Genomic DNA, 24660 nt, shown 5'->3' with positions numbered 1-24660 from the left:
TGAAAATGAACATTTTTAATCAATTATAGTTTATAAGGAAAGAATCATATGAAATATTAAAAGTACAAAGCCTCAAAAATTCCTTATTTCCAGGCATTAGAGACTAGATTCAATTAATAATTCAGTTATTCAGAATAGATGTTAAATATCTTAATATTTCTAAAATATTCATATTTAGGCTGAAAAGATAGATCAATGGGTAGGCACACTTATTTTATACAAAATGAGGACCTGAGTTCAGATCCAAGTAAAAAGTTGGGCATCGGCACATAGGCATCTCTAACCCTCGTGCTGTGGGGAACAGAGGTGAGGACTGGAGAGGCTTGATAGCTACTACCTAGCTCCAGGGTCAGTGAGATACCACCTCAAAGGAATTGAGCAGAGAGTGACAGAACAGGATGCCCACTATCATCCTCTCATCCCCAAACAAGCATAGTGGTACATATAGCCACACGCCCATGTACATATAATACACATACATATACCATCCTAAACATATACATATATATATAAACACACAAACAAAATAAATATTCCTTAGTGTTTTATATATTAAACATATATTATTTGTTTATTATTTGCACATTTCCACTTTTTAAAATTCCGCTTTAATCACTTCCCATGCAGAGCAACATGCTCAAGTTTTGACGTGACTTACTGTAATACCATCTCAGTCAGCATTCTATTTGAAGAGACACTTTGACCAAGTCAAGTCATATACAAGGAAGGATTTCATTGTGGGCTTGATCATAATTTCAGAGGTTTAGTCCATTATCATCATAATGGCACACAAGCAGAAATGGTGCTAGAAAAAATAGCTGAGAGTTATTATATCTGCTGGCCTGGAGAGAGATGCTAGGCTTGGCTTGGGCTTTTGAAACCTCACTTCCTCCAACAAGGCCACACCTTCCAATCCTTTCAAACAGGGCCACTCTCTGGTGACCAAGCATTTGCATCTGTGAGCCTATGGGAGACATTCTTATTCAAGTCACCACAAATACATACCTTACCCATGATTCTCTATGAGAAAGACACATTACTACAGTGGTAGAAAACACTAAGAAAACGTGAAAGACTGCTACCAAGAAGAGATGAAAGAGCGGCCAAGGGCCTGATTGACAAAATAGCAGCTACATTTCAACAACTAAAGATACCTCCAGCTCTTTCTCTACTCCTCCTTCTGCAGGGACCATGACCCTGCTTCTCCACAGTCTCTGGTCCTTCTTACCCTGGTATGGTACTACACCCCACTGACAGACCCTCCCATGATGCCAACAATAGACCCTCCTCCTCCTTGGAGGATGCCCAAGGGACTGGCTGCTGGAATAGGGCCAAGCACATATCCATGGTCCCAACATCTCCAATTATGAGACCTCCCATTAGCACTATGACAGTGCCCACTGGGACTGGCATGACCCAGCTAGACAGATATAGAGCAGATGGGTTCCTTATTAGTTTGGTATTACTTGTTCTGTTTCCTCAGATCTTAGTGCTGAGCCTGAGTGTGTTTTAGCTTCATGATTTAAAAAAAAAACAAAAACAAAAACAAAGTCCCCCTTCCTAACAAGACAATAGTTGTGAAAGAGGGAATAAGGATAAAAAAAAAGTGAAGTTGTGTTGTCACTTGCATTATAAAATGTGAAATAAAATTGTCAGTTGTTTTAGTCTTTAAAACTCTGCTTTAAAGTCAAAATAATGAAACAGTATTGCTATGGGGTAGCACAATGTTCAAATGTGTGGTAGGATAAGTGGAACCCTAGGTTCAATTTACTGTGTACACACACACACACACACACACACACACACACACTCTCTCTCTCTCTCTCTCTCTCTCTCTCTCTCTCTCTCTCTCTCTGTCCCTCACTTCAGAAAGGGGTAGAAAAACAAACTTTTTCCCAAATGTATTTCCTCATGTTTTGCCTGCTGTATATATGTGCACTGCATGCATGCCTAGTTCTCATGGAGGTCTGAATAAGGTGTTACATCTCCCGGAAAGGGAGTCATGGACAGTTGTGAGCCACCGTGCGGGTACTGGAAACTGAACCCAGGTCCACTGCATGCTCGTGACCACTGGGCTATCTTTCTAGTCCCAACAAGCTACACTTTAGAATTGCCATATACTGTTTTGTTTCATTTTGTTTTACCTATTTGCTTATTTACATATTTATTTGGGGACTAGAGAGGGCCCTGAGCATGTTAAGCACATACTCTGAACTACATTCCCAACCTTTCTCTTTCTGATTTTACCTGCGAAATGAAGGCCCTTGATGTTAAACAACATAAAGCACAGAGAAAAGCTTCAGTTCACTCTTCTCCATACCTCACTTCTAACCAACCACTGGTTTTGCTTATATGGGCACATACATGTATGTTTCCCTATGTATTTATAGTCTACAGACATGGAGAATACACATACAAAAAGAACTTAAGAAAGTTGATAATTGCTAGTTGTATTTCTCCAGCAGCAGAGCCACCAGCTCAGCAGTATGTGGCCAATTGCTTGCCTGCAACATTCCTGAAAATTCTTTCAAACAAAATCTTAGATTTTACAGAACACTTGAAAAATCGCTAAAAAGGTCTAAATGTCAATTATTATGTACACTTTCAAAGACATATTTAAGGTTTTCCTTTCTTTATTAAAGGCCAAGATGACACCCTCCCTTACTCCCTTTGAAAGAATCACTAGTGGCAGATTTTATTTTCTTTCATGAAGAACATTTAACTAAGGCCAGGAATGGTGCCCACACCTATAAATCCCAGAACTTGGGAGGCTGAGGCAGTAGAATCACCGTAAATTTGAACTAAGGACAGAAAGTTCTATATTAAGCTGGTTTATAGAGCAAAACCCTACCTCAAAACCTTCTACCTGTGCGCAGGTCCACAGCCATGCCTAACCCCTTTCTGGTGGCCCGGCTCCCACTCTCTTTTGGCTTCATTAGTGCAGCCTCTAGCCTCTCCTGCTCGCAGCTCCAGCCAAGCCAGGCCTTTACCAACAAAAACCGAAGAGAAAACACCTGTTTATGTCAGTTATGCTGAAAGCAAAATCAAAACACAGCAACAAAAGAAAGACTATCTGAGGGGTTGGGGATTTAGCTCAGCGGTAGAGCGCTTGCCTAGCAAGCTCAAGGCCCTGGGTTCGATCCCCAGCTCCGAAAAAAAGAAAAGAAAAGAAAAAAAAAAACAGAAAAGAGAAGAAAGACTCTCTGAACTTTATCAACATTTAAGAATTTGTACCGCAGGGGCTGGAGAAATGATTCAGCAGTTAAGAGCATGCTGACTCTGTCCTTACAGCAGCTGGAGTTCAGTTCCCAATACATACATCAGTTATCTCCAAACACCTCTATCTGCAGCTCCAGGGAATCTGCAGCTATCTTGTTTGTTTGTTTGTTTGATTGTTTTAAGGATTTGCACTGGAGCCAAGCATGGTGCATGCCTTTAGGGCCAAACTCAGGAGGCAGAAGCAGATGGATCTCTGAGTTTGAGGCAAGCCTGGCTTACAGAGGGAGATCCAGGACAGCCAGGGCAGAAAAATTCTATCCTAAAAAGCAAATTTTAAAAAAAAAAAAAAAACTATTTATGCAACAGAGGACATTACTGAGAAGTAAAATGACAATCTATAAAATGGGAAGGACAAAGATGAAAGCCGGCTATCCAGAGCAGATGAAGAAATCTTACAGCTCAGGAACAAAAAGAGAATAAAACCGGCAAAGGCTCAAACGGCTGAAGGATGGACAAATCACCAAAGGTAACGAAGAACGCCATGATCAGTCACTAGAGGAAAAGCAAATTTAACTGTGACTTCATTTTATATAAGCAAGTGTCAGCAAGAATATAGAGAAATCCAATCCCTCAAACATTACTTGTGGGAATATAAAAGAGTTCACCTGTTATGGACCAAGCAATTCTACTCCTAGGCATAAACCCCAAAACAGGTGCTCAAACAAATGCATGTGCAGGCACGATCACAAAGAGCGGTGTTCACAACAGCCAGAAGGAAGACAACCACGTGTCTACTAAGAGATGAACAGAACAAATCATGGCATGTAAACACAACTGAATCATTCAACCAGAAAAAGAACCTTGGAAAACACATGCCAAGTGAAAGGAGTAAGACACAAAAGGTCACATATTACATAATCCTGTTTTGTGTAAGATATAGAATAAGCAAGAAAACAGACTGATGGTTACTAAAATGAGAACAAGAAATAACTGCTTAACAGATACTGGGTTTCCTTTCAGGATTTAAAGGTGATACTTGAACAATACTATAAATGTACAAACTGCACTGAACTCTCCTTTTTAAAATTGTCAGTTTTATGCAATTAATTTAATCTATTCATTTTGTGTGGGAGTTTTTTAAGACAGTCTCTCACTCTGTAATCTAGGCTGGCCTTGAATTCGTTATATAGCCCAGGCTGACCTCATGGCAATCCTCATTCCTCAGTTTCCCACTCAATTCCTGGGATTATTAGACATGAGTTACCATTCTCAGCGCTGCGTTTTCGTTTCATTTTTTAAAGAAGGTAGGTGCTTGCAGTCTCGCCTGCTTTTGGAGGCTGGTGCAGGAAGACCACTTGAGCTCAGAAGTTTGAGACTAGGTTTAAGAACATAGTGAGTGAGATCCTTTCAAAAAAAAAATAGGAAGAAAGAAGGATAAAGAAGGGAAGGGGAGGGGAGGGAGGATACAGAGATCGAGGCAGAGACAGAAATAGAGTGAGAGAAAGACAGAGACAGGGAGGGAGGAAGAGACCAAGGAATAAAGTAAAGGTAATGTTTTCAAGAAGAAGGGAGGCATCTGGAAGAGACTGGGCAGAGCTGTGGGCACCAGACGCAGGAAGTTTTGAGACAGGCTCTGGCTCTATATTAGCTTGCAGCAGGGGTATCTTCTGGTTGTCTAGGCAACCTTTCCTCCAGTGTGATCATTGAAGTGTAAGTTTTCCATAGGTTACAGGGTCAGAAATGCAATAGGTACACATACGCTCACAGTGAGCATTAACCATTACAACAATTAATCAATAAATCTATCAGAACCAGACTTCAAAGGCACTCTAGTAATGAAGATCACAAATATAAAAGTACCAAAAAGAAATAGACTGAAGTGAGCTGGGTCTTGAGAAATGCAATTGCCTTAAAGACAACACACTAACATTTCAAAATACAAAGTATTCAAAATCTAGAAATATAACAATAAAAGAAATATTTTGACAATAAAAACATCTGCTGTGAGACATAGTCCTCCACTTTTTCCAGTAGTACTCTAAAGGCAAAGGAGACTGTGCTTTCAGAAAGATTGCAGACATAGCTTCAAGTGTTCCTCCAACCCTCCCTCAGATCAACGCTTCTACAAAATTTTATCTTTTAACAATATTTTATCTTTTAAAAAAACTAATGAAAATTTTACTTGTCTTTATAATGGTCCTATTTATTTTATTAAAAAACACCTACAAATAAGTATCAATTGTACATTTTTTAGGTAAAATTGGTATTTCAGGAAGATGTACATGGACTCATTTAATACAGATATACTTCAGTTTTAAAAACATAAAGAAAGCCTGGCAGCGTGGCTCATCCCTATAATCCCATCACTTGGAAGGCTGAGGCAGGAAGATTGTGAGGTCAGCACCAACCTGGGCTACAAATGGTGAGCCCCAGGATTACTTGAGTTATATGCTTGAGACACCATTGCCTTTCTAGATGAGGAGAAATCGCTATCTTTCTCAATACAAAAAATAAATTTTATGTGAACCAAAAACAAAAAAGAAAAGTTTAAATTTTAATGAAATTATTGGAAGATATAATTATGACATTGGGGCAGGAAATTCCTAAAGGTAACTTCAAAACTTTAAATTATGTTTAAAAAAAAGACTAATAAATTTAATTTTATTTCAATTTAACTTCTATGTAAAATTATGTGATACTACTGAAAGCCCTGCCACAAAAGGAAGGCAATTTTCCATAGTACGTAAATTATTCAGACTTTATATGGGCTCTATAAATCAATCATAAAATGCTATAGAAAATGCTTAGACAAACCATCCAAAAATACTTGTCTCTTAGAGAAGGATCCCTTTAACCAGAAGAGCTTATTAAGGAGTCTTTCTCTTTTCCACAGGAAACCTTTCCAAGAGGGAACAACCTGCAGCCTCGACGCCGCAGTTCATTTCCTGGCCATTACTGGCATCATCCCACGCCTAAGTCCCCTCATCCTCTGCCAACAGCTGCTGGCATGGCAACTTGCTTTTATGATTGCCCAAACCCTTACCTCTAAAAGCCCTAAATGCCTGGTTCTATACCTTTTGAAGGCTGCAGCTGCTATGCTTGTACATTTAGTGCAGTAATGGGTTTGGGAACACCAAGAGACATTCCAGTAGCTTCCCTGGGTGCCAGAAAAATTCTTCCCTGAACCCCTCACGATAATGAAGAGTCAATTGCCCTTACTTGGATGCTAACTCTTTTGCTTCCCCAGTAATCTTCTGACACAAATTGCTCCAAGTGACCAAACAACAGGGACATGTTAAAGAAGCCCTCATTACGTCTGTTCTAATGAGACATTTCCCCTTATGTTAACAAGACCTCTAAACTCACATAGCCTAACATTACATCAATGAGAAGTATGAAGGTACCAAGTGAGAGCACTCCTACTCTTATGCGTGTAAGGGACCATGCATCTTACCAGTTGAGGACATCAAATACCCTCCATATAATGAAAATGTGTTCAAGCTATATAATGAGGATCCTGGAGGATGCTGTCAATTCCTGCAGACGACTGCCTCCAATCAGGCACCTCAGATGCCTGATTCCCGTTTTGAGACAGACTTTCTGCATTACTCGGGATGTCTTCAAATTCACCCTCTGCTTCTGCCCCTTGACTGCTGGATTACAGGTGTGTGTCACCATGCCTGGTTTTCAGCTGCATCCTTATGAGACCAAAAATGTTACTTCTGTATCAATCAGAGGATTGCAGATAAAGCAGAACTGAGTTGGACCAACATATTTATCAACTGAGGCTCAGTGCCTTAATCCTTTCCTATAAGTAGAACTCTTGGCAAGAATCAGTATAATAGTATTATGCAAGATCCACACTGGTGGATCCAACACTATAAATTCTCAGAAGGCAGTACTGGCAATAGACAGACAATCAAATCTATACCCAACAAATGTGTAAACTCTGTAAGAAATGTGTAAATTCAGTAATAAATGTGCTGCACTTTGCCGAACAAAGGAAGGCATAGCTTTATGTTTTCATTTGACTTACCTACTGGAGCCAACAGGAGACTTCTGCAAATTACCATGCATGTCTACCCTAACTACACATCTAGGAAGCAATTAAATGACCACCAAATGAGAACAGAGACCTACTATGAGTCGGGACTCTTATTATACTTATCTGACCTTTCTACAGCTCCTTGTCCTAACAAGGAGGAAAGAGTAGAAGCTTGAATCCAGAAATTTTAATGTTAATTCATCTTCTATTCACGATTATTCATGGGCTTGCACCCAAATCACTAAGCCTATGTGGGCACAGTAAGATTGAACAGTAACTATCAAAACCAGCATACTATTGGCAGGTTAGGCCCATGCTATGGTTTAAATCTTGAATATTCTCCAAAGGCTTGTCCTCAGAGCACAGTGCTACTGAAAAGGCGTGGAGATGGAGCCTAATGAAAGGAGTTTAGAGAGGACTCCATCTTCATGCCTGCATGGCAAGCACTTACCACTGAGCCATCTCCCAATTCACTCTCTGTGTTCTTGGCTACCATGAATAAAAAGGTTTCCTCCACTGCATCCTCTTACCATGATGTATAGCATGGTGGCACCTTTAATCTCAACACTCAGGAAGTAAGGCAGGTGGATTTCTCTGAGTTCTAGGCACTCCTGGTCTATATAGCAAGTTCAGGGTAGCCTATGATACATAGAGAGGACCTGTCTCAAAAGCCAGGCTGTAGGAGCATCCTCCTTTAATCCTAGGAGGCAAAGGCAGGCAGATCTCTAAGTTCAAGGCCAGCCTGGTCTACAGAGTGAGTTATAGGACAGCCAGAGTTACATAGAGAAACCCTGTCTCGAAAAACCAAATAAAATAAAAATCCTATGTAAAAGATAAAGAGTTGGGGGTAATGGAGCAGTATCAGGAGGAAATGGAAGACAAGAATTCAGGGCCAGTCTCACCTACACGGCAAATTCAAAACGAACCTGGGCTACTTGAGAACCTGACCTGAATAAATAAATGAATAAAAACAACATCTGAAAATGCAAAAGGTCTTAAAGTATGCAAAAGCACATAACATTAAATCAACTGCCTCTGTCGGGGTTCATACACATTCTTCAAAATACAACAGTGGGAAAATCATCTCCAAGTGATGTGCCTATGTTCTTAAACAACATGTTGTATATAAACCAATGGGATTATAAAGAGAAACATACATAACCTAGAGAGCTAATTTCCTAACTCTACATCCTCAACTACTAACTCTGGAGGATGGAGAACACTGTGTTAGCAATCAAATACAGGACCTCACACATGCTAGGCAAGTACTCAACCCGAACCATACCCACAGTCTCAGTTTCTTAACACCACACAGTTCCTAAACTGATTCAAGTATATGGTATGCTTTTTGTCTTTCTGTCATAATCACTGTAATATCAACTGAATATGTTTATACATATGTGACAATGATCAAAGATCTCCCTCCCTCTCTTCTCACCACATTTACCTTGCTTATGGAACACTCCCATTCTCCACCCTCAATGGCTCTGTGTATCTATCTACCTTATGATGTATGTCCCCACGTCCCACAGTTATCATCACCCTTTTTGGCAACTCAAACATCCTCCTAGATGACCCAGCCATTATCCTAACACTCCTTTCCCTGGGGTCAAGTATTCTTGCCCATTCCCCTTACCTACAGCTTCACCACCTTCACCCTCACTCCTGACATCAGTAGCTGTCTCCCTAAGATCTCTGATTCTAAGATTTCTCTCTCTGAAAACCTCTTCCTCTTTCTCAGATGAGATGCACTAAATATGACCTGTGATTTCCCAAGAACCTTTCCTACAATGACTGGACACCATTCCCCTCCTGGTCCTAACTTCATGCTTATACAAACTTAGGTTGTGCACCTAACAACATATCCAGTCTTTGTTCTTGCCTCCACTGCTCTCCCACCTGACCCATGCAGACTGGAAGCTGTGAAGTCTACCACCTTCTTCTATAATCCTACAGACTGAATTCATACACTCAACACTACCAGACATTCCTTCTATACTTTCTAAATATATTTTCCCTATTCTCTGAGAAAAGTATTGTACATTTTCTTTTCTCTCCTCATACATATATTTCATGATGTAATGTCACTAGGAGCTGGTGACCTATCCTCATAATAAATTAATATGAGATGCAATCAGACAAAATTCACTTTATTTCAGACTATTAATTGCATTAATCTACCTGTGTCTATGCCCATAACGATAGCACTGGTTCACAGCAGAATGAAAAAGCCATCCCCATTGTTAACTAACCAGTTCTTTCCTTCCCATCAGTACTTTAGCTTTGCAATTGTCCCTTCCCTGCATTATGAACGCCTTCCTCTACTGAGTTGTTCTTAATTGATAGAAGTATTCCCTAATATCAAAAACAAAACAAACCAACATAAAACCTTGGCTCTATAGTTCCTTTCCATCTACCACACAATGCTCGTGCTCGCTCGCGCTCGCGCTCGCTCGCTCTCTCTCTCTCTCTCTCTCTCTCTCTCTCTCTCTCTCTCTCTCTCATGCACAATGCACTATGCTCTCATGAAGAGCTAAATTACTGCAGGAAGAGTTGTCTATCCAGTGTCATCATTGCGTTCCCTCCCATTAGCCCTTGAACTCATTGTTATTAATTCTGCTTTCCTGACTTTCCACTGAAACACTTTGTGCATGTGGTGAGGTGAGGTGTGGTGTGCTGTGGTGGGATGTTGGGTGGGGTGGAGTGCTGTGGTGTGCTATGGCATGAGTATAGGGGAGTGTAGAAATGTAGTGTGATGTGCTATGGAGTATGTGTGTATGTATCTGTGGTATGGTGTGGAGGGGATAATGTTGGGATGTGGGGGTAGGGCATGGGGCAGGGTGTATATTGTGTGGTATTGGGGGATAGGGACTGTATATGTGGTGTGGTGGTGGGATATGTGTATATTTGGGGTGGGGGGTATATATGTGTAGAATAGAGGACTATAAGGTGTCTTCCTCCATTTCTCTCCCCCTTATTCTCCAGATAGGACTGTCACTAACTTGTTGGCTAGGCTGACTGGCTGTTGACCCCTACGGATCCTCCTGTCCACTCTAGCACTGGGATTGCAAGCACACTGTCATGCGGTTTGATGTTTGAGTCAGGTCCTCATGCTTGAGCCAGCTTCCCAGCTCCTCCTCCAAAATATCTCTGAAGAATTTACCAATATTCTCAATTTTTCCAAAGCCAATAATTAATTAACAGAGAAGAATTACATTTACAGCAATCTATCAACAAGATTAATGTAACTGACCACCTCCTGCAGGTGGGAACAGATTGTGACCTCAGACTTACCCAGTTTCCCTCATACCTAGCTGCATTTTTTCAACATCTTTTGCTGACTTCTCTATGAACAACCTGGAAGTCAGTGTCCCAGAGTTATGTGGGGGATGTGGAGGACAACATTGTGAAGGAAAATGGAGATGAAGAGCGGGGTGCCTCAGGCTCCTGTGACCCCTCAAGAGTCCTGATCTGCTGAACACAGTATTAGATCTAAGATGGCTCCCGGCACACCTGGGAATGAACTGAGGCCAGGGCAATGGCTGCTTCCCAGTCTTCACACAAGTTTGAACAGGTGACAATGCTCCCTGCTCCTACCCTGCTACTTCTGAGTAACCTCATCAGGCCAGGCTTTCATTGAAGGGAGAGACATTAGCCAAGGATTTAGGGCTTTCGGGTTGGCTCAAACACTGTACATAAGCTTATGCACTACACGATAAACTGAGATCTGCACCCTAATGCTGGACTCCAGAATCATATTCCTGGAATTCATCTCATGACTCTGCCACCTCTCTCTCTCTCTCTCTCTCTCTCTCTCTCTCTCACACACACACACACACACACACACACACACACACACACACACTCACACACACACACACACACACACACACACACACACATACACACACACACATGTCCTCAGCCCTGTTCTCATAGTTACACCTTATGCATACTTCCTCCTCCCTAAAAGACCACATTCTACGTAAACAGTTTTAAATGACTGATTTAAATCTGTCAAACTAGATTTCATCCCCAGGACTCAGAGATATCCTAAATGCCAGAACCTAGCACAGGTATAGCCATTTATCTAAAAAAATCACTTTAATAATTACAAAACGAGGTAGGATTCTTAGCGATTCCATCCTCCTCTGTCTGTTTCATCCTAGTATTCCCAGCTCAGTAAACACCACTGCTATCTACCCAGTTGCTTCAGCCAAAATCCTAGGAGGCTTCCTTGGATTCTTCGTCCTGTTCTCCCATATTCACACTAAAATACACCAAATTTTTGGCCATTCTGCTGCTATTCCCCTGTCACGTACTGCCTGAGACGCCTAAAGTCTCCAACTGCTTCCTTACTTCCACACTACTGCCGTTCAGACCTTGCCCGCCCACCCCCATTCTGAAATTAACTTATTTATTATTTGTTTTGTATGAGTGTTCTGTTTGCCTGTCTATACACCAAACGTATGACTGGTGCACCCAGTCCAGAAGAGTTTGTGAAAGCCACCACAGAGGTACTAGTAATTGGGCCCAGGGCCTCTAGAAGAACAGCAAGTTCTCTTAACTGCTGAGCCAGCTCTCCAGCTCTGCTACCAGCAGAACTTTATGTGTGACAGCTGCTCTAAAATGAAAACTGGCTCATTTGTGCACTTGTCCATGACGCAATACTATGTTGTGCTAAGCAGCATAAAATACAAATGCCTTCCACATACCCTTGAAGATCTTAAAAGATGAATCCTGTACCTGACTGCATATTCACCTCTGTCCAACTGCACCTTCTTATCCCCTTCCAACATACAACCATCACGTCTGTCCTGTCCTATCTTCTCTGCTAGAAAGCCCTTCTCCCAAATCTTCCTACAGCTGCCTCCTCTCCTCACTCAACTCTCAAACAAAACAAAACAAAAAGTAACCCTACTCTGATTTAAAGCTAACCCCTCCACTTTTGCTATAAGATAGATAAAATACTTATTGTGTTGATGTATCCAATAATACGTCCACTTTAGAGGAGCCTTTTCACTACTCACTCTGAGGCTGGTGGGCATGTTATTTTGTTGGTTATTTGTACAGATTGTCCGGTGGCATCTCTATACCATTTTCACTGTTTGTACTCTCCAGAGCTATTTACTCCATCCATAGAATAGAAGCAAAATCTCTACCAGCATGGCTTCCGTTTTCATCCGACCTCAAACAATTTCTACAAACATTTTGGAAGGTAACGGTAGAAGCATTACTTCCCTCCACAGTATGGGGCAGCACACAGGCATCAGCAGCTGACACCCAGGTTCCCTTTCCAGTGTTCAGATGCATTTCCATGGATCCGCTATTTTAATGACAAAAACAACGGGGATTGCCAGCAACTGTTCCTCCTGACTCCCTGACTGTGGACATTTCCCTTCTCCTGCCCTATACTTTAACAATGTGTAAGCCTTTAGATGCCTTTATCAAATTCCTAATAGCTTAAAATAACTATGGTTTAGTCAGGAAAGATTCAACCTCAACTGATACATATCCTATTATTTACAAACTACTTACAAAAATGAAATTTTTGGAGACACAGTCTCATGCTACGTAGCCTAGGGTAGGCCATAAACTCTTGGCAATCTCCTGCCTTAGCATCTCAAGCTGGGGTTTATAGGCATGAGCCAAAAAGACTGATTCAATAATTTTTGTTGTCTGTTTTAAGATGAGTTCTCACTATCTAATCCACTCATGGTAAACCTCCACTCAACCATATACTCTAATACAAAGCAAGTCTCAGCAGATATAAGAAAGTAGAGTAACACTATGCATCCTCTCAGGCCACCACAGACTAAAGCTAGATAAAGGAAACAACAGAAAGCTTACAAACTCATGAAAAGTGAACAACTCTCACTAAATGACCTCTGGGTCAAGACAGAAATTAAGAAATAATAAAAGACTTTCTAAAATTCAAGGACAATGAATACACAACATACCCAAACATATGGGACACAATGAAGGTGGTTCTAGGACAAAACTTCATATCACTAAGTGCCTACATAAGGAAAAAAATTGGAGAGAACTCTTAGTAGCAATTTAATAGCTCGCCTGAAAACTCTACAAAAAAGAAAAAAATCACTCACACTCAAAAGGAGTAGATGGCAGGAAATAATCACTCAGGACTGGTCAGTAAAAGAGAAACAAAAGAAAAGACAATGCAAAAAATCAATGAAACAAAAAGTTGATCCTTTGAAAAACATAGATAAGGTTGACAAACCCTTATCCAAGTTAATTAAAAGGTGGAGAGAGTATCCAAGTTAACAAAACTAAAAATGAAAAGAGGGACATAACAATAGACACCAAGAAAATCCAGAGAAACATAGGACATACGTTAAAAGCCTGTATTCTACCAAACTGGAAAACATAAAAGAAATAAATAATTTTGTCAATACATACCACTAAGCAGCTATTAAAAGTCTCCCAACCAAAAAAAGTCTAGGGCCAGACATTTTCAGCACAGAATTCTACCAGCTTTTTAAAGAAGAGTTAATATGTACACTCCTTAAATTATTCCACAAATAGAAACAGAAGGAACTCTGATCAATTCATTTTAGGAGATCACAGTCAGTCTGACACCCAAATCACACAAAGACCCAACAAGAAAGACTTTAAAAGACCAACTTCCTTTATTAACATAGATAGCAAAATTATTGATAAAATATCAATACATCAAAAAAGATCATCCAGCAAGATCAAGTAGCTTCATCCCAAAGATACAGGGATGGTTCAGCATACATAAGTGTAATCCACAATATAAACAGTGGAAAGGCAAAACCCACAGAATCATCTCATTAGATGTAGAAAAGGCCTTTGGCAAAATCTAGCATCCCTTCATGATAAAAGTTTTGAAGAGATTAGGGATAAAAGGGACATACCTAAACATAATAAAAGCAGTTTACAGCAAGTCCATAGGCAACATACTTTAAATGGAGAGAAACTCAAAGCAATTCCACTAAAACCAAGAACAAGATAAGATTGTCCACTCTCTCCATACCTACTCAATATAGTCCTTAAAGCTTTGGTTAGAGCAATAAGACTCTTGAAGGAGATCAAGAAAATACAAACTGGAAAGGAAGAAATCAGAGTATCTTTATTTGATAATAATAATATTATATATAAATGGCCTTAAAAATTCTACTGGGAAACTCCTACAGCTGATAAACCCTTATAGTAAAGTAGCTGGACACAAAATTAACACACACAAAAAAAAAATCAATGCTCCTCCTATATTCAAATGACAATTGGACTGAGACAGAAATCTGGGAAACAACCCTTTTCACAACAGCCTCAAATAATATAAAATACCTTAGGATAACTCTAACCAAGCAAGTGAAAAACTTGTATGACAAAAACTTTAATTAAGACAATGAAGAAAAAAACGAAGAAGACAACAGAAAATAGAAAAATCTCCCAAGTTCATGGATCAGTAGAATTAATATCAGTAAAAATGACCATCCTACCAAAAGCAATCTACAGACTCAATACAATCCCCATTAAATTCCAACACAATTCTTCACAGATCTTGAAAGGGCAGTTTTCAGCTTTGTATGGAAACACAAAAAAAAATACAGTATAGCTGAAACAATTCTGCAGGTATCACATCCCCAACTTCAAGTTGTACTACAGAGCTATTGCAATAAAGACAGCATGGTATTGGCACAAAAACAGACATGTTAATCAATGGAACTGAAGACATAAATCCACAAACCTATGAACATACCACTTTCTATAAGGAAGCCAGAAATACATACTGGAAAGAAAGACAGCATCTTCAACAATGCATACTGGATGGCTGCATGTAAAAAGAATTCTAACAGATCCATATTTATCACCCTTCCCAAAACTCAATCCAATGGATCAAAGACCTCAACATAAAACCAGATACACGGAATCTGATAAAGAGAAAGTGGAGGATAGGCTTAAATTCATTGGCACAGGAAAAGACTTTCTAAACAGAACACCATTAGTACCAGTACTAAAATCAACAATTAAGAAATGGGACCTCATGAAACTGAAAAACTTCTGCACAGCAAGGGACACTGTCATCTAAACAAAGTGGCAGACCACAGAATGGGAAAAGATTTTTATCTGCAATACATATGATAGAGGGCTAATATCCAAAACACATAAAGAACTTAAAAAAAAAAAGAACTAGCTATCAAGAAAACAATTTAAAATAATAGGGTCTAAGCAGACAATTCTCAATAGAAAAAACTCAAATGACTGAGAAACGAAAAAACGTTTGACATCCTTAACCACCAGTGAAGCGCAAATCAAAACTCCTCTGAGATCTCACCTTACACCTGTTGGAATGGCTAAGATCAATAAAACAAGTGGCAGCTCGTGCTGGTGAGGGTGTGGAATAAGGGGACACTCCTCCATTGCTGGGGGAGTGGACACTTATACAGCACTATGGAAGTCAGTGTGGAATCATCAGGAAGATGGAAATCAATCTCCCCCAAGATTTAGTTATACCATTCTTGGGCATACACCCCAAAAATTGTTTCCTCCTACCACATAAGACAATTTGCTCAACTAGGTTCATAGCAGCTTTCTTTATAATAACCAGAAACTGGAAACAACCTAGACAGCCCTCAACAAAAGTATGGGTAAAGAAAATGTGTTACATTACACAGTAGAGTATTAGCCATTTAAAACAATGAAATTGTGAAATTCTAGGGTAAATGGATGGAACTAGAAAAACAAAATCATCCTAAATGGAGGTCAACCGGCCCCAGAAAGACCCATACTCAAATCTGGATTGTTTGAAGATTCCCATGGGAATGCCTTTGGCCAATAATCCAATTAGTGTAACCCAGTCCCAGTCTTGAAAGCTTCCTTTGGAGCTCTGTCTCCCCCATTATTTGATGATTTAATTTAGATTACCTTGATATATGTATAAATTCTAAGAAGCTTCTACTGTATAAGCTCTCCATTGCTACCCTTCAAATGGCCCTAATTTTAGCTACCTCTATCCATGTTCCCTCCTTCATCATTCTCTTGTCCCCCTCCCAGCTTGACTCTCCCATTCCAGCCCACCCATCCATCCACATTTATTCTTAATAAAATCTTCCTGTCTCTCCACCCCATCCCTTACCCTGAGCCCAACCTCCATGGCTCTAAGAACTGTAGCTTGGCTATGGCTGATTTAAAGCTAGTATCCACACATAATTCTGCTTCTCTGTGCTGCAGCTGAGGATGCTGCTCTGTTTCGCCATCGTTTTTTCTCAGATCCTCTCACTTATATTATGGCTTCCAGTTTAGTGTGTTATAGGATCCCTAAGAGTGCAAACAAGTGGGTCTCTGATTCTGGTGCCTCCTCTTAGGCTCTTTTCCTCATTCGTGTTGTTCAACTCTGATGTGTTAGTTCTTGTTTCATTTTATTCTATTTTATTATGTTGTATTTTATTTCATTATTATCCCTTACAAACCTGATTGTTTTCTAATGAGAGACAGAAAGGGAGTGAATCCAGATGGGAGGGAAGGTGAGGAGAAACTGGGAAGAGTAGAGAGAGGGGAAACTGTAATCAAGATATATTATGGGTTGGGGATTTAGCTCAGTGCTAGAGCGCTTGCCTAGCAAGCTCAAGGCCCTGGGTTCGGTCCCCAGCTCCGGGGGAAAAAAAAAAAAAAAAAAAATATATATATATATATATATATATATATATATATATATATATATATTATGTGAGAAAAGAATCCACTTCAATAAGAAGGGGAAAGTGGCAGAGTAATAATAAATACTAATAAAAATATGTTTTTTAAAAAATACAAAAAGAGACAATGAACACAGAGCCTTCAGCACTTCAGCACTCACACTAAACATTTCTACAGAAATGGTAGTAGTTTTAAAAACCTTGCTAGAATGTTCTAAGTCCCCTCTTACCACAACTCCATTTAAAAGATCTATTACTTCAAAAAGTCACCAAAACCCTGTGCAGGCATATCTTACGATTTCCCTTTGTCTTTCAGTAGGCCACACCATTTCTGAATATTTCAAGACAAAATATTAACAAATCAAAGCTTTTCAACCAACCAAAGAGGAAGCTGAGCTGATGCTCGCTGGGTAAAGCACCCAGGTATGAGGACCTGAAGCCAGGTCATCCCACCACAAATATCACTGGGTCATGGAAGTGGCACTCTTGCAGCCCCGGTGTCTGGGAGGCAGAAACAGGACCCCTCGAATAAGCTAGCTAGCTACAGTAGTTGAGTCAGCAAGCTCTGGGTTCAACTGAGACCTTGCCTCAATATATAAAGAACAGAGCAACGGGGAAAGATGTTCAACATTGACCTCTAACATCCATGTACAATATATAGCAGCACAAACATCTATATCCCTACCCATGCAAACACACACACACAGTATTAAACACTCAATTGTTCCTGCCTTCAAGATAACAAGGAAAACCTAAAGAGTCACGCAGATGAAATTACTACTTGGGTCCCCAACCATCCTCAATTGTTTTAGATATACTAAATCTCTTGAAATTGAGCCCCACAATGGGCTGAATTCTACCTACAAAGGGTCTAGAGGAATAAACTGTGTGTAGTGGAGAAAAACGCTAGGCCAGACTGAGAACACATGTCAGACTACTCTTTGTGGAGGAATGATTTGCAGCTTCCAGAAACTCATAAAACTGAAGTTACAAATCCACAATGCATGGGGGTACTTGTAAATATTACCGTGACATGCTCTTTTACTCACCTTCCAGAATGGAGTGCATGTTATATTGCATTTCCAATCTAAAAGTGCACCGTTAACACCTCCAGAAGCATATGGAAACCATTGTCCTGATCTATTACTATAGTTTAAATGTTCATGTAAAAATAACAATAGTCTGAACCCAAGCTTACACATTAAAACAGGAACTCTGGAACTTGGTTTACTTAGATACAGTTTTTACTACTGCACATATTATCTGAAAACATCTCGTTTATTACTTTTTAACTTTTTCAAGGCAAGAGAAGTTCAAACAGGATCACTCATACCATCCCACAGACTGGCCTGAAACTTACTCTGTAGCCCAGGCCTTAAACTTTTTACACAGCAATCCTCCTGTCTCAGCCTCAGGAGTGCTAACTCCAGGTTTTGCTTGTTCGTCCGTGGTGGTGCTGAGATGAACCTAGGCCCTTCACATGTTAGGCTACTCTAACAACTGAGCTACATCCTAGCCCTCCTATTTCTCAGAGAATATTTATTCTTTCATTCTGTTTCAATTACATATGAAGTTATAAGAAGTCTCTACCCAACTCACTGGTTTTAATAAGAAGAATATTAAACTATATTAGTAAAACACTCACGTAATAAATCTAAAGTCATATAATGAATGGCATTAAATATTCATCAGCCTACTGGTTTTTCTTTATATGAGCATTTCTCAAAAAGATTTTGGGAAACAAGACACTGAAAATGAGGAAAAAAGGGAGTAGTACAGATTATTTAGGAAATGAACTCCTATTGCATTAATTGTCTTTAGTGAGGTTTACTAGCCAATCAGAGAGCACTGGGTTCAGTGACACTTTGTCTCAAAAACGTGGTTGAGAAGATACCCTATATCAACCTCTGGTCTCCATAGTATGTGCACTCATTCGCACGTGCGCGCGCGCGCGCACACACACACACACACACACACACACACACACACACATACAGTACACATACACAGTTAAGACAAAAAAAATAATAAAAATGATAGTTTAAAAAATAGGGCCAAACAAGATGACTCAGCAGTTAATGGTGATCACTGCAACCTGAGTTCAACCCCGAAACCCACATGATAGGAGAGAACCAATTCTTACAAACTGTCCTCTGACTTCCACAAATATGCCATGGAACATGCACACTCATACACAAACACACAGCAAAGGCAAAAAAAAATGGTAAAAATGAAAATTGGAATAATAAATCCAATGTTAAAAATTATTTTTAAGTTCTCTGACCCTTTCCTCCTCTCTCTCTGACATCTCTCTCTTTATCCCTCCTCTCTCTCTTCTTCTCTGTCCCCTCTCTTTCTGACTCTATTCCCTTCTCAACCCCCTCTCCCATGCACCCAAATAAACTTCATTTTATACTAAAAAAACTATTTTTAAGTTATAGCTTTACTTTTATGTGTCAGGAATAGATAGATAGATAGATAGATAGATAGATAGAGTTTAAATTGTAGAGACAGATTATATAGATTGTTATTTAGTTTATTTTATCTCCAATCTCTGCTTATATCATATGAAAAATTAAAAATTTAAAAGTAAACAGCACACAGCATCTCAGATCAGCAAGAAGTTAGCAATTTTATGTTCAGAGGACTCATAAATACTCACCATGAGCAATACAATTCTGATTGTATCTGTCTTCCAATGATCATTTTTAGATAATCATGTAATTTTTTAATTTTTTAAACATTTTCTTGTGTTTAGCTTTCTTGCTATTGTCTTCTCCAGCACTGGAGGTTATCAGCCTGTTTGGTTAATTCCCAAACACTGGCTAAATCTTTCTGAGCCAGCGTTGCCACTGCCGTTCTATTCCGTCTGATGTGAATGACCAGATTTCACTGACCACTGCTGTAACTGATTGCTTACATACACAGCAAATCTACCTACAGATCGCTGACTTGCTTATTCACCTACCTGTATATCATCTGCCCTATCGGAAAGATTTTTACTAAGTCTTCACGTTTTCACTCTTCATAGAACCATTGGTTAAATTCCAAATGTAACGTTATACCTGTAAATCCAGCATTTGGGAAGCCGAGGCAGGAGAACTGCCAAGAGACTGAGGGAAGCCTAAGCTACATAAGAGCTTGTCTTTAAAAAAACAAAAAATAAGCAAGCAAACAAACAAACAAAAAACCCCAAAAGCCAATTGCGACAATGTTACATTTACCTCCTGAATCTGCCTCAAGTCTTCTACTTTCATCAAAGCTCTAATGCTGTGGTTAATGTCTCCTCGCAGTCAGTAATTCAACATAAAACAAATGACCAGGAATCTGGGTTCCAAACAAAACAGCCCATGAACTTCTAAACTCTTCTGATAAACTTTACCTACTCATTAACTTCCCTGACAGCTAGTGGACAAAGGAGAGTCAAAAGACAACTAGTTCTACTACTGATCAACTAACAGCAGAGGCTTCCTTTGCGAAGGCCATGTTACTGCAGACAAATATAAAGTTGTAAACAGGGACACTCTGACGACTCATGGATGCTCTAGCCAAGGACACTTCCAACAATACTGTACAACTCAAGTGCTTGATTTTGTTCTCTATTTTGAACTTGAAGATTAGTGCTGTAAATAATATTTATACATAAACTATTTTTAATATATTTACACACTAGTTCCACATGCACTTCATGACACTAACAACTATCATGTTACACTAAAAGAGAGAAGTTGGGTCTTACTCATAAAATAGGTAAGTCTTAAAAGATAATCCTGGGTATACCCAGCAAAATAAACATTTTCCATGCCGAGCATCAAATTAAGAATCATAACTCACCACACCTGCATTACGTGTAAACCCAGACAGTCAACAGTTGTCACTGAAAGCTAAGCCATGTGACGGCATCCCTCAGAGCTTAAGTTTTCATGCAGCAAAGCAGCTTCTTAAGTAGCCATTTCTAAACCACTTCTTTGTTTTGACAATAAGCAATTCGATCATTTTTTCCTATCACTGTGCCTCTGAAAGGTATGTTAAAATGTTATGCTCTACCGGATGGATTAATCTGAACTTATAAAACTATGCTTATACTAATACTGCTTCCTGGTCATTGTGTTTCTAAATTACAGATAATGACAGGTTTTAGAAAAATGACTGCTGAATTACAACTCACCATAAATTCTGAGTTTTCGCTACTTGACATTAATGAAAGCACAAGGTACAACCGACACATTAATAAACTGGGAGTTTGCCAAGTAATGTTGAAGTTAGATGCACTAATTAAGGTCTGCGTCATTACTGAGCCACAGCATCCCAACATACTAACTGGCTTAGAGACACGGAAATTTAGACCAATCACTTAATGCCTTGGCACCTACTTTACTCATCTACAAAATTAAGAGCTTGGAATAGATGCTCTCCGATCCAAAAACCTTACGTTCCTAAGAAATTAAAATATCTACTCACACTCATTCATCGTTTAGTGACATAGGTTGTAGCTACAGACATGTGTAATGGCTATTTCATCCATGAATTAAAGACAAGTGATAAACAGGTAAGTGTGCTTGTTTGAATGCTGGGGGAAACACCAACAAGAACTGCACAGCCTGGGGCTGGGGATTTAGCTCAGTGGTAGAGCGCTTACCTAGGAAGCGCAAGGCCCTGGGTTCGGTCCCCAGCTCCGAAAAAAAGAACCAAAAAAAAAAAAAAAAAAAAAAAGAACTGCACAGCCTAACTCCTTTGATATAATTTTTTCCTTTTTTTCTTTTTTTTTTTTTTTTCAGAGCTGGGGACTGAACCCAGGGCCTTGCGCTTGCTAGGCAAGTGCTCTACCACTGAGCTAAATCCCCAACCCCTTGATATAAATTTTTAACTTTATTAATTTCATTTAAATGGGAAAAGGGGGAACCATTCTGAATTTCTAAAATTCCAATACCAAAACTCCTAAAAGGAAAAAATAATCTGTAATCTGATCCATTAAAATAAGTTGCCAGCTTTATGATTTATGAGGTGCCTTTGGGCTGGCATCCATACACAGAAATAAGCCACCTCTATACAGCAGTTGATAAATTCAATTGTAAAATGTGCTGCAAGAAAAAATGTTGAGTTTTCTTTTCTTGGATCTTTTGGGTATCAACTCCCCTCATCATTGTCTTGCTAAAACCCATTAGACACTATTCAAAAAAGCACTTTTTAAAAGTCATGAAAATGAGACTTGCTAAGATATATAACACAAATGTATGTGTGCATATCCATGTAAGTGTATGTGTGCACACATGTGTGTACATGAGTGTGCATGTGTGTGTTTTACTGGTGATTAATCCTCACCAGGCAAGCACTCCACACAACTATATTATATAGCCCCAATTCTTGTTTATTAATTGTTTAAAAAATAATTATTTTTAAATCCTTATTAACTTATTTGTATGTGTGTAAATGTTTGAATGTAGGCATATGTACATGGCATGCAAGGCATACTTACTATGATAGTTAACATTCTGTAAACTTCTTTAAAATAAAGAATTTGAGTCAGAGAGATGGTTCAGCAATTAAGAGTACCTGATGCCAAGTTCAGTGACCTAAGCTCAAGAATTACAGACTGCACTCTGACCTTTACACACCAGCAATAGCACACGTGTTCACACACACATATGCACACACACTAAATTCATTCACTCATTCAATTCACAATTTATAAACCTGAAAAGGAACACTCTTAAAGCAGGAGGACACTTGCTCTTCCTCAGTTACTAAGGTGAATGGTTTGTACTAAGCAATCTGTTCCGTGTGTGTGTGTGTGTGTGTGTGTGTGTGTGTGTGTGTGTGTCTATACACCTGTAAGATGGAGTGTATCTGTGTGTGTAACTGTGTGGCTGTCTCTGTGTCTCTGTGTCTGTGTATGTTTCTATATATGTCTATCTCTGTGCATGTGTGTGTGTCAGTGTGTGTTTGTGTGTGCATGTGTCTGTGTGTTAGAAATCAAACCCAAGGCCGTGCACATATTAGGCAAGTATTGTTACACTGAGCTGTTTCTTCAGCATCCAAAAGTTCCTTCTTTAAGTTTATTCTGAAATGTTTGGTTTCAATGGAACCCAAAACTTGTATTTGGTATTCTGATTTAGAAGTCAATCAAGTGACTGGGGGCCCAGAGTACAATCTGAAGAAGACTATTCCTAGAATCCGCTGTGTGGAAAACTTTTCTAACAGGGACTCTTTCCCATTCTTAAAATATACTTAGCTTCATTGTCTAAATTAAGTAAGTAGATCATGAGGCACAATCTATGCCCTGAAAAGGAACAAGACAGTATAACCATTTCCAAAGGAGTTATAGTTCATCTAGCAAGAAAAATGTATAATAGAGCCAAAAAGCTGAGGGAAAGTCTCTTACAACCACCATGTGCAAACGTGTGGGTATTTTCCAACGTTGCAGCTTGCTGCATTCGCCGAGTCTGCCATGATGAAAACCAATAATGCGCCTGGTCCCAGTAAGACCACAGCAGGCTGAGTCACCAGTGTGGAATCCATTATCCTCTGAGAAAGAACCTAGTCTGGTACAGGAGAGCACAATGTACTTTCTTCAGCCACAAGAGTCATTTTTCCTTCCCCTGCTGTCCAGCTGCCCAAAACTCAGATCCCACGGTCACTGAAATACGACACTTTCACAGAAATAAGAGATGGATCAGGTGCTTACCAACAAAGCCACTCCATATAATTATGTCTCTAACGTTCCTTTGGTTTTACTACTCAGAAAATTACGCAATTATAGGCCAAAAATTTCACTTATATATGTGCTTCACATTGGAAACGTGCTACTATATACAAAGACTAAAAATATTAGAGATCTGAGTAAGTTCAAAGTAACAAAATTTCAAAATATCCTATGTTGCAAAGGTATCTCAGAGAAAACAGCACATTCATGAGCCCCTGCAGGGAGTTAAATCAAATCGCTTTCACAGAGCGATTTGAGAAGGGCTACCCAAAGTCTGGCTTCCTACACTTCTATGGTCAGGAAAAGCGTCAATCTTTTCTAGAGGACATACAGTAGCTAACCCTGATACTCTGGATTCGGAACAGAAGAAAAGCAAAGGTAAACATGCACTTTGATTCCATTTGTGCAGACTTCAGGTTAATGTGGACAGATCATTTCATTAATGCCTACACTTACTGTACTCATTTACAATACCCACATTATTTAATCATACAAAAACTGTACACAATTTTAATCTTTCACATTTCAGTTTTTCTCACTATATCTGCCCAAACTCATTTCAATTTGTGTTTTCTTTGTTTTTGCTTTAAAACAAAGAGTTTGACTTGCTGATGCCGGGAAGTGCTTGCTAACAGGAACCTGATGTGAATGTCAGAGCCTTACCAAGGCAGATGTGGATGCTTGCAGCCAAACATCGAGCTGAGCAGGGGACCCCAATGGAGAAGTTGGGGAAAGGACTGAAGGAGCTGAAGGGGTTTGCAACCCCATGGGAGGAACAACAATATCACCAACTAGATGCCCCAGAGCTCCCAGGGACTAAACCACCAACCAATGAGTACACATGGAGGGACCCATGGCTCCAGCCGCATATGTAGCAGAGGATAGTCTTGACTGGCATCAATGGGAAGGGAGGCCCTGGGTCTTGTGAAGACTTGATGCCCCAGTGTAGGGAAATGATAGGGTGAAGGGGTGGGAGTGGGTGGGTGGGTAGGGGAGCACCCTTGTGGAGGCAG

General features: G+C 39.6%; 1 protein-coding gene across 5 annotated transcripts in view; it reads right to left on the bottom strand.

Annotated features, from left to right (window-relative positions):
- Nucleotides 1-24660, bottom strand: part of Mnat1 (MNAT1 component of CDK activating kinase) — a 157408-nt gene that overhangs the window by 94027 nt on the left and 38721 nt on the right.

This window comes from Rattus norvegicus, chromosome 6 (assembly GCF_021556685.1).
Source record: "Rattus norvegicus strain SHRSP/BbbUtx chromosome 6, alternate assembly SHRSP_T2T, whole genome shotgun sequence".
NCBI lineage: Eukaryota > Metazoa > Chordata > Mammalia > Rodentia > Muridae > Rattus > Rattus norvegicus.
This window is presented reverse-complemented; position numbering and strand designations above follow the sequence as displayed.